The sequence below is a fragment of the Falco cherrug genome, chromosome 11 (genome assembly GCF_023634085.1).
Source record: "Falco cherrug isolate bFalChe1 chromosome 11, bFalChe1.pri, whole genome shotgun sequence".
NCBI lineage: Eukaryota > Metazoa > Chordata > Aves > Falconiformes > Falconidae > Falco > Falco cherrug.
In genome coordinates this window covers 32,399,125-32,411,046 of record NC_073707.1, presented here as the reverse complement: position 1 = coordinate 32,411,046, position 11,922 = coordinate 32,399,125, and the positions used below count along the sequence as shown (strand labels likewise).

General features: G+C 51.3%; 1 long non-coding RNA gene across 1 annotated transcript; it reads right to left on the bottom strand.

Annotated features, from left to right (window-relative positions):
* Positions 1 to 1,816: 1,816 nt before the first annotated feature.
* Positions 1,817 to 11,792, bottom strand: LOC129737081 (uncharacterized). Its single transcript, XR_008734510.1, has 2 exons — positions 11,473 to 11,792; positions 1,817 to 2,499 (listed from the first exon to the last, which is right to left on the bottom strand). It is a non-coding gene; the product is annotated as an uncharacterized LOC129737081 (long non-coding RNA).
* Positions 11,793 to 11,922: the final 130 nt, after the last annotated feature.

Below are 11,922 nucleotides of genomic sequence, written 5' to 3'. Positions count from 1 at the left end.
TGGGACAACGCTGTGAATTCCAACCTTCCTCCATCCTCGAGCTGGTTATTTTTAAGGACGCTATATTTATGACAACTATGAGAAACCTGCAGCCCTTGACATCGCTTCTCTGGCCTAGGGATGCTTGATTTTTCCCACGTTATTATGGTGGGATAACATTAGATGTACTTTCATGTGTGGTCTCCCAATAGCATTTGACGGGCCCTCAGCACGGAAAGATTCTTCCCTGTTTTTTCTTTTCCCTGTGGCTCTGAGGGGATTTAGCTGCAAGAGGAGGCAGGTTCAGCTGTGAAGCTGTTTCTTATCCCTGTTTTACCACACACACCCTGCACCCTGGCATGAGGGGCCTGGGTTGTATTGGAAAAAAACGCTACAGATTTGCAGGTCAAACACTGAAGCAACTGAATTAGACGTGTATTGATGTGGATTAATTATCAGGATCATGGGAAAAATGAACACAGTTGAAAAGGAATGATGAAACCATGGTAAAGCACATGGAGGTTGGGAAACCACTCTCCTTTTTAAAGAAGCAAGTTCTGAAAATCTTAAACCAATGTAAGATTTAAATAGAAAAATGTCCCTGTACAGAAGCAATCATTTAATCCAGCTGGAATCCCAGCACAAACTCGGCCTCCTGCTGCTGGTCGCCAGCACGCAGTGTTACCTGCTGCTATGTGATGCTTTCCTGGCCGCCCCTCCCAGAACACCCCTTTACAGAAAGCGATCGCTGGGGTCCAAGAGGCATTATACAGCCCCGCTGAATTCAGCTCATTACTTTTTTTAAAATGAAAGACAGCTGCATTTGTGGGGAATTCTTGAAGGTCTGGAAAGTCTCGGGACTATCTGGGTATTCTCTTTCCTTCCCTGAAGTCATCTTCAAAAGTATTTCTGTTCTTTTCTGCTCCCCCGTGGAGCACTTTTTTCATTCTTAAACTGATGATTTGTCCTCTGTGATGTTTCTGTGTGGGGATTTATATGGCCTCCAATGAGGCACATAAATAAAAACCTGAGTTCTGAAAGCTGTGCAGCCTGGATTACGTATCTCTGAATTGCCATCATTTTCTGCTGACTGCTCACCTGAGCATCCACTTATCTCCACCTGCATCTCTGCTCTGCACCAGGTGGGTCTCGCTGAACTAGGCTCACCGCAGGACAAGACCTAGGTCATTGCACTTCCTCCAACCGATGCACGGACTGAACACCGGCTCAGGGGGAACCACACTGACTTCACCAATTCCCTTTTGAAACCCAGTCACCTTAAACTGCACCATGTCCTGGCTGGGGCTTACTCACATTCTCATCTGCAGTACGCTGATTTCACTCGGTAAGACCTCTAATTAGTGTGCCGGCTGGCGCAGGCAAAGTGTAAGGGCTGAGTGCAGGGGTGCCTAAGGTGGTGGAGACAGTGAAGCCTCCGAATACGTTTGGGTATAGAGGAAGGGGAGTTAGAGCTCTGGAGGAAACTCTGAGTGGCAGGACAGGGATATCCATGAGAAAACCCAGTGATGAAGGGTGCTGGGGGTGTCGTCTTTACCCTCAGACTTTCCGTGGTCCATCAGTCCTCTGCCTGCTTGTCCTCACTTCCCAAGTCAGTGTTGAATGGCCCCATTTACCTTGTTTACCCCGCCATTTACTAAGGACAGGACTGCAGCAGGAACCACGCCAGGCAGGGATAAGAGCTCCTGCAGCCGCCCCACATGAGCCACCTGGCTATTTTGATACACTCACCTCACCTTTCAGGCCTTGTGATTTTGAAATTAGCTCTAGGGGTTGAACTTGGCATTCTTACTTTCAAAAAAGCAAGCAAACAAAAAGACAAGGTTTTCTTTTTAGTTTTTATTGTTGTTTCCAGTCCGTCTCTTTAATGTTATTTTTAGAATCCTGTGTTTTAATGCTATGGCATGAATTGCTGGGATTTCCCTTTGCTAACATCAAATAGATGATCTGCACTTTGGTATTAGCAGTCAGCCAGGAAATTCATGCATGGTGCCAAAAATGGGCCTTCTTTCATAAATCTGTATTTGCTTTAATTTCCTTTTGCTGCAATGACACGCCAGATCAGCTGCACTGGTTTCTTGACATATTATGTAGTGCCATATAACACGACAGGCTTAACTGGAAATGAGAGACCAGATTTGTCTCTATTTGATTTGCTGATGATATACACGGCTGGGAAACACCAGTTTTCAAGAAATCAGGGAAGGGACTATTTTCTGATCCCTACGAAGAAGAACTGTCAGAAGGCAGTCATTCCACAGGGAGCTTTAAAGGTTTGAAAGCATAAATGATGAATCCTGTATGTCTTATTGCCTTTACCACCTGGACAGAATTACTGATCATACACTTACTACAAGGCAAGGAAGCTGTAATCAAGCAGGCTGAAATCAACTGAAGAATCCAGAGATCCGGACCCTCTTCCAGGTCTGCCACTGTCTGAGCAGCCCACCTCTGTTTTGCTGTGAGACAGGAATCATTCTGTTGATCCAATTTTTGGGCAGCCTGTGAAGGAAAAAGGCTCTATATAAATAACTGGTAATTATGCTTCTCTCTGGATCAGAGTTAATTTCCAAAACACTCGTGTCCTGTTGCTACTGTGGCTGGTCTCTTCCTCTCAGCCAGGAAGGTATTACGTGCTAAGGATTACGTGAAGCAATTTTGTAACTTCTATTTTTAAGAGTTCTGAAAGGCAATACCTAAATGTTAGTCCTTGCCATTCTTAAAATAAACAAAATGGCAGCTCCAGGCACTTTGACATTCATAGTTAGCAGGGAACACACACAGTGCAGGGAATGCAGAGCAGCAGCGTGCGTGGCGTGGCATCGCTCTGTACAGCTCGCTCCCAGCCAGGGAAAGGTTCCTGGTGCATCATACCAGCTCTCTGGCATGGCTCCCTCCGTCTGCTTCACACACAGCTCATGCAGATGTGGTCCAGCAAGGACCGTGACAGCCGGTTGCTGGAACGGCGGTCAAAAGGGCTGCAGTTTATCTCACCAGGATGAACCCCCTCCTCAGAGGGACAAAGTTCAGCAAAGCTGTTCAGAGCAGCCCTCTGCTCTGTGCTTGGGGGAAGAGCTCACCAGTCACCCAGCAGGTGCTGCTCTGGGGGTGCTGGGACCTCAGGGGTAACCTGTTAAAAACACACTGGTGAATCAAGACAGGTGATTTGTGACCCACTGGCAGTGCATGCAGAGTGTGAGGCAGCAGCCTAGCAACAGGTTATTAGAGACTAAACTCACAGATTCACAGCATCATTTAGGTTTAAGGTCATTGAGTCGAACTGTAATCATCTCACAAGCAGACCCCTGGAGGGTAATGAAGCCCCAGCGAATACACTGGCACAAATGCCTGAGCACTCCTCACTGCACTGTGGGGCAACATAATATCACACGGGAGAGTGCATGTGAACAGGCAGGTCGTGGGAAGCAGCAACAGAAAGGCATAAATGCAGCAGTAGCAGCAGGTATTGTACTTAGTTTACTCCTCCACAGTTTGGCCCATCGCAATGCGCTGCATCTGGCTCTGTGCCTCTGAGCTGTGCCCAATGCCTCGGGTAAGGATCTCCTCCTGGCGCGCTATGAGCCACAAGGCAGGCTGGAGGTAAAGGTGAGCTCGGCCTCGCTTGCCGTGTTGTGCTAAAGCTGACCAGACACAGCAGGCACCACGGGGAGCAAGTGCTTCAAGTTGCTGCAGGAAGATGTTCAATAAACTTCCAGATGGGGATAAAGCCAATGGTTAGGGGCATGTTATACAAGTCCTTGGATTACTGAGGACTACACCTTATTTACTCACAAGGCTGTATTCCCATAGGCAGGCTTGTATTCAGAGACAAGTCCTGCTGTTGCCACTGCTGTCCCAGCCAGTGAGAGGTCCAAATCCTACCCTGCATTTTCCCTTCCCTTCATCTGCTTCCAGGATTTCCTCTGCAGGCAATGCCAGGCCGCCCTGAGCAGAAACTGCTACTCTTACCCCATCCCCAGTCCTGGGCTTAGTCACTTCCAGCCACTGGTTCTGCTTCCTGCCTTGCTGCCACTGCCGAGGCCTCCTCTAATTGTGGAACTAGTGATTAACATCATCCCCAGCAGTCAGCAAGCACGCCCATCCTACCGTGGCATGCCGGCCACCTGCCCAAGGCAGTCCTGCACCTTGACTGTGTTAATGGCTGCAACATGCCTGGGAGAAGCAGCGATATTTGACAGCTGAGGATTTGCACAAGAAACAAGCAGAGTCACTCGCCCAGGATATCTGAGGAATAGAAACTGAATGTAGACCCAGCACGATCAAGGACTGTGCTTCTACCTACCAGAAATCCTCTTCTTGTAATGGGGAAAACATTGTTCCATGAGAAGAGGTACTTCTTAATGCAGAAAGCAACCCCTGTGCTATATAGTTTGGTTTTTTTCCCAGCTCCCACCCTGCCCGCCTCAGACATGGTCCACCTTACAGAAGGCAGGCTTTTTTAGCAGAGGGCCCTCATCTGTAAAACAAACAGGAACCAGAACTCGGCATTAAAACGAAGCCACTGCCCTTTAGTGCCACTGGTAACTCAGCTGGTCTTCCCACAGGCGGGTGGTTTATGAAGTAGGCATGGCAGGGCAGCTCCAGCAACGCACCACCCCAGGGCAGTGGGTCGGCCTGAGCCGGGGCTGCATTCTTTTGGGGCAGGGACTGGCTCTTATCATAAATTTTTAGAGCACCGAGTACTGTGGACCTTAATCCTGATGGGGCCTCTAGGCGTGACAGCTATATAAATATTTAATGTGCCTTTAATCTTGGGGTGGGGAATGTGACTTGTATCCCCAGTAGGAAGTGCTGATCCTCGGTTTGTGTGACTGTGTTGTTGTACTTAAAGGTACTATGCTGAGTATCTACTACAGTATCAACTAAGATACTGTAAAGTATACTCAAAGGGGTACCGCACCATGAGCAAACAGCAGCATGGGAGCACTTTTATTCTGCAGGCACTAATCCCAGCTCAGCAAGCACAACACTGCAGAACTCCCAAAATCGCAGTGTTTTTGAGTCATAGCTGACTTGGATCCCAGAAAGCTGGGTGTCCCCCTGTTTAGCACCATGCCCTCCCGCAGAGGAACGGTAAGAAGGAAGAGTGCAAGGACGGGGGACACACATTCTGCCCTGCTGAGCTGATCCCAGCTGGCAGGACTGCCAGATGCCTCAAACCCTGCCGAGCGAAGTGGGAAGTGGCCTCTACCTATTCGCCAACAGCTGGTTGTTTGGCTGGAGAAGGCTTTCTGCACACCTTGTGGAACAAAACCACAGCATCTTCTCTCACATTAGGAAAGAAAGGCCATCAGGTGAAGGTCAGGAAGCTTACATTTTTGTTTAATTTTGTATTCTGTGGGGAAGATAAACATTGACTGTGAAAGGAGCCTGTAAACCATAAGATGCAAGATTTGTTCTCCACTGCGGCTTTCCTGTGGCTAAGGACATGACTAATCCCCTGTGACAGCCCCGTGCTTGGAGCCTGCTGCTCTTACTGGTGCAGCTGGGGACTCTGTCACTTTCCGCCATCACAACATGAAATGAAAACTCTTTTGCAATGAAATTGTTTCTGCAATGAAATGGAGGATCACTGAAGCACTTGCCACAACCACTGGGAATAGATTCACTTTTCATTTTAATCACACTATTGTGAATAAATGGTGAATTATGTCCTGCAAAGGTCCCTTGTGTGCTATGATGTGGGTGTGTAGAGTCCTGAATGCAATGTGAGTACCTTTGGTTTCAAGCCACAAGCTACTACTGCACTTTAAGATGGACCCAGAAAGTGTGGCAGCACCCTCTTAGTCATGCTGGTGGAACCCCAGCTCAAGCCTGACTTCCCAGCAAGGTTTCCATCTCGCACAGGTACCGATGAAATGTGGGTTGTACCTTGCTGCTCCGGATTCTCTGGGGAGCAATTCCACCCCCATGACATATCTGGGCAACCTTCCAGTCTGCCCTCACTTGTACCTGAGCGGCTACAGCCTCAGTGGGCTTTCAAAGAGGAGGCCATGGCTACATCTCCTCTCAGCCCACCGCGACGCAGCCTCCTGCACGGCAGCAGCCTGCGGTGAGCCCAGCGCCTGCTGGGAAGCCTCCTTATTTCAGACCCGAAAAAATCACCGGCAAGTTTTATCACCATGGCGTGTCAATGTGGCTTGCAAATTGTGGCTGCAGGTCACCAGGAATAGGTGCAAAGCTACTGGTGATGTTATGTAAACAGGAAGAAAATATGCCTGTTCCTTTAGTGACTCCATAGTGACAGGGAAATGCCATCCAATTTCACAATCACCTCTTTCCTCCATGGGTCAAGTCCACCGGCTCTCCTGATTAGGCCCACTGCTGTCAGGTGAGGAAGATGAGCTGGGTTCAGCCAGCAGCAGCGCTTTGCTCTGCACATTGTGACATGTCTCTTCCGACTTCCCGCTTCTCCCTCGAGACAAGCTACTAGGCAGCCAAAACACCCCATAGACACCGAGCTCTGGTAAACAGCTGGATGTTAACCCGTCATGAGCCTTACCGAGGGGTGAGGCAGTATAGAAATCAGACAGCAGGACTAAGGTCACTCCATGCACTGAACCTCTCTTGGAGCCTATAGCAAAGGGCATGCTGCTGGTGACAGGCTGCAGCACGAGCCTGGCTGGCACTGGTATATATATATAAATACATATATTAATAAAAATATGTATTTTAAAAAATATGTATTATATATATATATAAAAGGTATGCTTTTAGCAGGAACTATGAACACCTCTTTGTCTGCACCTCTGATAAGATACTGTGGTCTCCACTTGTGCTCCCAAATGACTCAACAGTTCTGGGCCTTCTGCTGACAACTGTGCCAAATTCTTCAATACCTTTTTTCAGGACAAATGGCAAAGAAACCTAGAGCTTTAAAAGCAAGTATGTTGTCTAAAATTTCCAGTCTTAAACCAGATTATGTATATCATCACTTGCTGACAGATAATTCACAGGAACGAGACCTAAATTAATGGAAGGAATTGTGGTGCTGAGCAGGTCATCATGCTCTTCTTACGTGCTACAGGAGACCTGAAGCAACCACCTTGTAACTTCTTCCACTGATCTCTGTTCCAGCCCCCTCATAAACCAGCTTGCACGATGATGGTGATGCCTGCCACGACTCATTTAACTACATGAGCTCTCATGGCCTACCAGCTTAGCCAGCATCAGGGTGCAACCTGCGATGCAGGTTACCTCAGGTGGCCATGGGCCATGACTGCTGAGCCCTCTTTTGCTTAGCACATTTGCTACTGGCAGTGCAGCTGGTCGTAACAGTAAGGGAGCAGAATCAAGCCAAACTCACTTGGCCATCACCTATCCCATACCTATCTTCAGATCCCAGAAATAATAATTTTTGTACTTTGGTAAATGTTATCTATAGTTTGGGTAAGAAGAATACAGGTCCCCATTTGGGATGGGGTCTTGATGTTGCCCTGTTGGAAGTCCGTGGGTTTAACCGATGAGTATAAGAGGAAACAGGTTCTAAAGCAGAGCAATAAGAATCTTGTTCTGTTTAATTTTCACCTGAGTTCCACACACCAAGGTATAAGGATATGGCAGTATTTTAACAAGGCTGTAGCAATCGCATGCAATTAGCATACACATGGTGTTATCTCTTTGTGGGAGATAAATTTAAATTGTCAGGCCATGCCATGGAAATGCAACATTTGCATTTTCCTATCAGGATGTGCCAGGACATTACACTGCAATCGCAAATCATGAGGTAGTAATGTGGAGGAAGGAGTAGCCTAATCTACTGCAAAGTACTATATGCTGTTATTTAGTATTTTAAAAGGGTGGCTATGTTATCAGGGGATGGAGTGGAGCCCAAGAAAAGCTCCAGAACTGTGTCAACAGTAGATATCACAATGCAATTTCAGGGCTTGCAAACCCAGACCCTCCTCAGTATTCCTTATATCACATTTCCTTCATTGTAGGCTGGGAGACTGATGCACAGGTTTTGTACGCTGGATCTCAGAATGATCTATATGTAGTGACCTTGCCTCCTAGGTTCAAGTCAGCCTCACCATCCTCCTTGGTATGCTCTGTCCTCTGAACATCCAGGCTTCCGTCGTTTGTTTTTCCTCTTTATCTTTTCCTGTTTCACAATGACTCCATAGTTCCTTCATCACTGCCTGATATTTCTTCCAGTAGCTCACTAAGGACTTTAAGTAACATACGCCTTGTTCCATCCATTCTCACCCTCTTTCAATGGGGAGGTCTTTGTGTGCAGTTCCTATTTGGCAGAATTTTCAGGTGGTAGTTGGTTTTTTTTTAAAGCCAACAGTATAAACATTTTCCTCCCTACAGATTTGTGTGTTTAAATTAGGAAAAAGCACATCACTCTGCTTGTGGATGGGGGGAAGGGGAAAGATTTATGGAGTTTCTGAGTTCCCGTGGGAGTTTTCTAGCAGGCCCCTGGGAAAATGCTGAGTCCTGCACAGATGAACCTCACCCTTACGGTAAAAGTTCTGTTTTGCCACATGAGCCATCACAAGTGCCACCATCATCATTGTCCCAGAGCATGAGGTGATCTTTTAGATATGCTGAGCCCAGGCCCTTGAATGTCTTAAAGAACAAAACCTTGAGCCCTTCTGTACCCGATGTCCCAGGGTTTGGGGTTTTGCTCGGTCATTTCCTCCCCAAGTCATGTCCTGCTAGCTGGCAGTCTGTGCCCTCTTGCCCTTCGCACCCATTCCTAAGCCGCTCGACTGCTGAGGCTGCCTCTGTGCTCTGTATTCCTTTCTCACTTCAGCCTTGTATCTGTGACGCTGTTCCTGGCACCCTTCCCAAGCTCTCTGGCTGCCAGCTCAGACTCAGTACAAGCTTCTTGTATTCCCTTTCAAATCCTTTTCTATCGTGGCAAATAAACCCACTGTCCTCTACACATACACTCCTGATACTATCCTTGACAGCTCTTCACTTCTGGCACTCAGCTGCTGCTTAATCATACAGATTCCTTCTCTGATTCACCTCATGTGGTCTTGCAGCCAAAAGCTTGACTTTGATTTGGCAATGTCACAAAAGGAGTACTGGGATCTTCTCCCTCATGATCCGATTCCTGCTTCGCATGTCCCACTGTCATTAGCACGCTCCAGTTTCACCCTGCTATTTGAGCCACCCTTCCGAGCCTGGTGCCATCATCTCACCTCTACCTTTCTGCACAGACCACCAGCACCCTGCTCCTGATTTTATCATTTTCATGCTGCTTTGGAGAGGTTCTACCCTAGCGCTGTCCCTTTGCACAGAACGACCTGCCTGACCTTGACTCCCAGGTAGTCCTTGTGTTCAGATCCCTTCTCCAAACACCTTTCCACAGAGGCTGCTCTCCCACCACGGTCTTGTCCTTGTGACATTTGCAAAGAAGAGGGGGAGCAGCGCAAACCAAACCTATCTAGCAAACAATATAGCTTGAAAATGGGAACTAACATGATGTGATTACAGCACCAGAAATAAGCTCGCTGCCATACGCCATGGAAGCCCTGTCCTTCCCTTGACCCCTCCCTCTGCACATCTCCTGCCATCTCTCCTCCTTGTGTCAGCCTCTGCTGCAGGCCCAGCACAGGGACCCCCCCTGCTCTTCCACAAAGCCCCCGTGTACCCGCGGCACTGCAGGACTGAGCGGTAAGCGCCTGAGCTCTGCTCCTCCCTAGCAGAGCAACTGGAACCAGCAGCAGCTTCCCACAGGAGCCATTTACAGACAGTGCTGCAAACCTGCTGGTCTTTGTCTTGAACAAATGAAAGGACAGCCTAAAACAGGAGGGCTGCTACAAAAGTAAGGTTTCTCTTTTACCCAGGAAATATTGCAGGCACAGGCACACCGATTCATCCCCACACACACCCCGGCCATCCCCGCTTTCCCTGGCAAAGAGGGTGTTGGTGTTTATTAGCCTTTTTCCCTAGCTGCCCACTGGCACGGACTTTGCTCCTCCGGGTTGGGATTTCTAAGCAGTGGGAGGCTTTTCACGTGTGTTTGAGAAGGTACAAAGCCTGCCGGAAAACAATGGAAATAGCTGGCTTATGACTGCTGCGTGTCACGCACTCATTTCTTGCCTGTTCGTTTGTCCTTGGAGCTGCTCACACTGCCTGGAACCTGATCGCGAGCAGTCCCGGTGGCTCAGGCTGGCACGCACACGGCCTGCCGCCATGCCACGTGGGTGAGAGGCGGCCGGCGGGCCCTGGGGGGGCTGGCGGCTGTGGGCAGGGGCAGACAGGCCACCCTCAGCCCACTCGAGTCCCGAGCCACCCTGCATGTGTGGACTGGGGCCGTGACAGTGGGGATTGTGTGTGTGCTGCTTGCAGGGGGGAGCAGCCCCTTCAGAGGGGAGGGTGGCGGGAGCGTGGCCTGGTCCTCGTCACCTCCAGGGCAGGCTCTCCTCGCCCCTGGCACTGGCTCTCCTCAGTCCCGTCCGCCCCCCACGCCCGGCAGGCTCGCCTGTCACAGAATCACAGGATGGTTTGGGTTAGAAAGGACCTTAAAGATCATGTAGTTCCAGCTCCTGTGGGTTTGTGTAAAATGTGCTTGTGTAAAACAAAAGAAATAAAAGTCCCCCCAGGACAGGCTCCCCTAAGCTCAGGGTCCCCTCAGTCCTCCAGGGCAGGATCTCCTTAGCGCCCTTCAAGGGCAGGATCCCCTCAGCCCTCCAGGTCTGGATTTCCTCAGCCCCCCCAGGTCAGGCTCCCCTCAGCCCTCCAGGACAGGTTCTCCTCAGCACCCGGTCCCCCTTCCCCGGGACTGGATTTCCTCAGGCCCCCCAAGGGCAGGTTCTCCTCAGTCCCCCCGCAGGGACAGGCTCTCTTCAGCCCCCCAGGCCTGGAGGACAAGATCTCCTCAGTCCCCTCAGGACCGGATCTCCTCAGCTGCCCCCCGCCAAGGACGGGATCTCCTCAGCCCCCCCCCCCCCCCCCCAGGAAAGGATACCCTGCGCCGGCCCCCAGCCAGGGTCCCCTCAGCCCCCCCGGACCAGACCCCCTGAGCCGCGGCCGCAGCCCGAGGCGGGCAAGGCGCAGCCCCGTCCCACCCCGGCTGCCGCTGCAGGCGGCTGCGTGCCGGCCGGCCGTGCCCCCCGCGCCGGCAATCCGCGCTGATCTCATCGCCGCGCCGCACGACACCCTTCCCGGCACGTCAGGCGGCCATCGCGTGAGAGGCGCCGCGCGCCCGCCCCCCCCGCCGCCGCCATCACGCAGGGGGAACATATGCCGGCAAGGCGTGCCCGGCCCCCCCGCCCCGCTCCCCGCGCCCATCAAAGGCGCTGCCGGGCCCGTCTCGCTGTTAATGCCGCTCTTAATTAAATACCTCCGCGGGGGCTGAGCCGCCCTTCACACGCAACACCCACCCCCCCCGCGGTGGGGTAAGCCCCCTGACAGCCCGCGGGCTCGGCGTGGGGCAGCCGCGGCGCGGGGAGCCCCTGCACTTTATTTATTTCTAAACCCGCAGCTCTTCGTTCTGACCTTTGAGCGTCCGCCACGGGCGAGTGCATGTTTGCTTTGCGCTGCGGGGCGATGGCTCGGGTGACATTCCCACGCGAGACACGCCATCTGCACCCCCTCCCCTTACCCCCGGCCTCGCCGTGCATCCCGAAGAGGTTCAAGGGGCGGGGGGGCGGGCCCGGCCCCTGCGGCCCCCGTCGCTGCCAAACCGGGATTAGCGGCGGGCGCGGCGCTCGGCACGCAACGTGGCGCGGGGTCGCGGCGGCAGCACACGCGAGGGCGGGGGGAGCGGCACCCCGGGGACCGCCGCGCGGAGCCGGGGGCGCGGGCGGTGCCGCATCCGCTGCTGTTCCAACAGCTCCTGCTTATGCAATTTTCCTCTTTTTTTTTTCCCCCGATAAATCTCACTGACTTCTTCAATAGCACGCCCTCCCCTTGCCCGCACGCAGTTTACTCCACCAAAAAACCCCC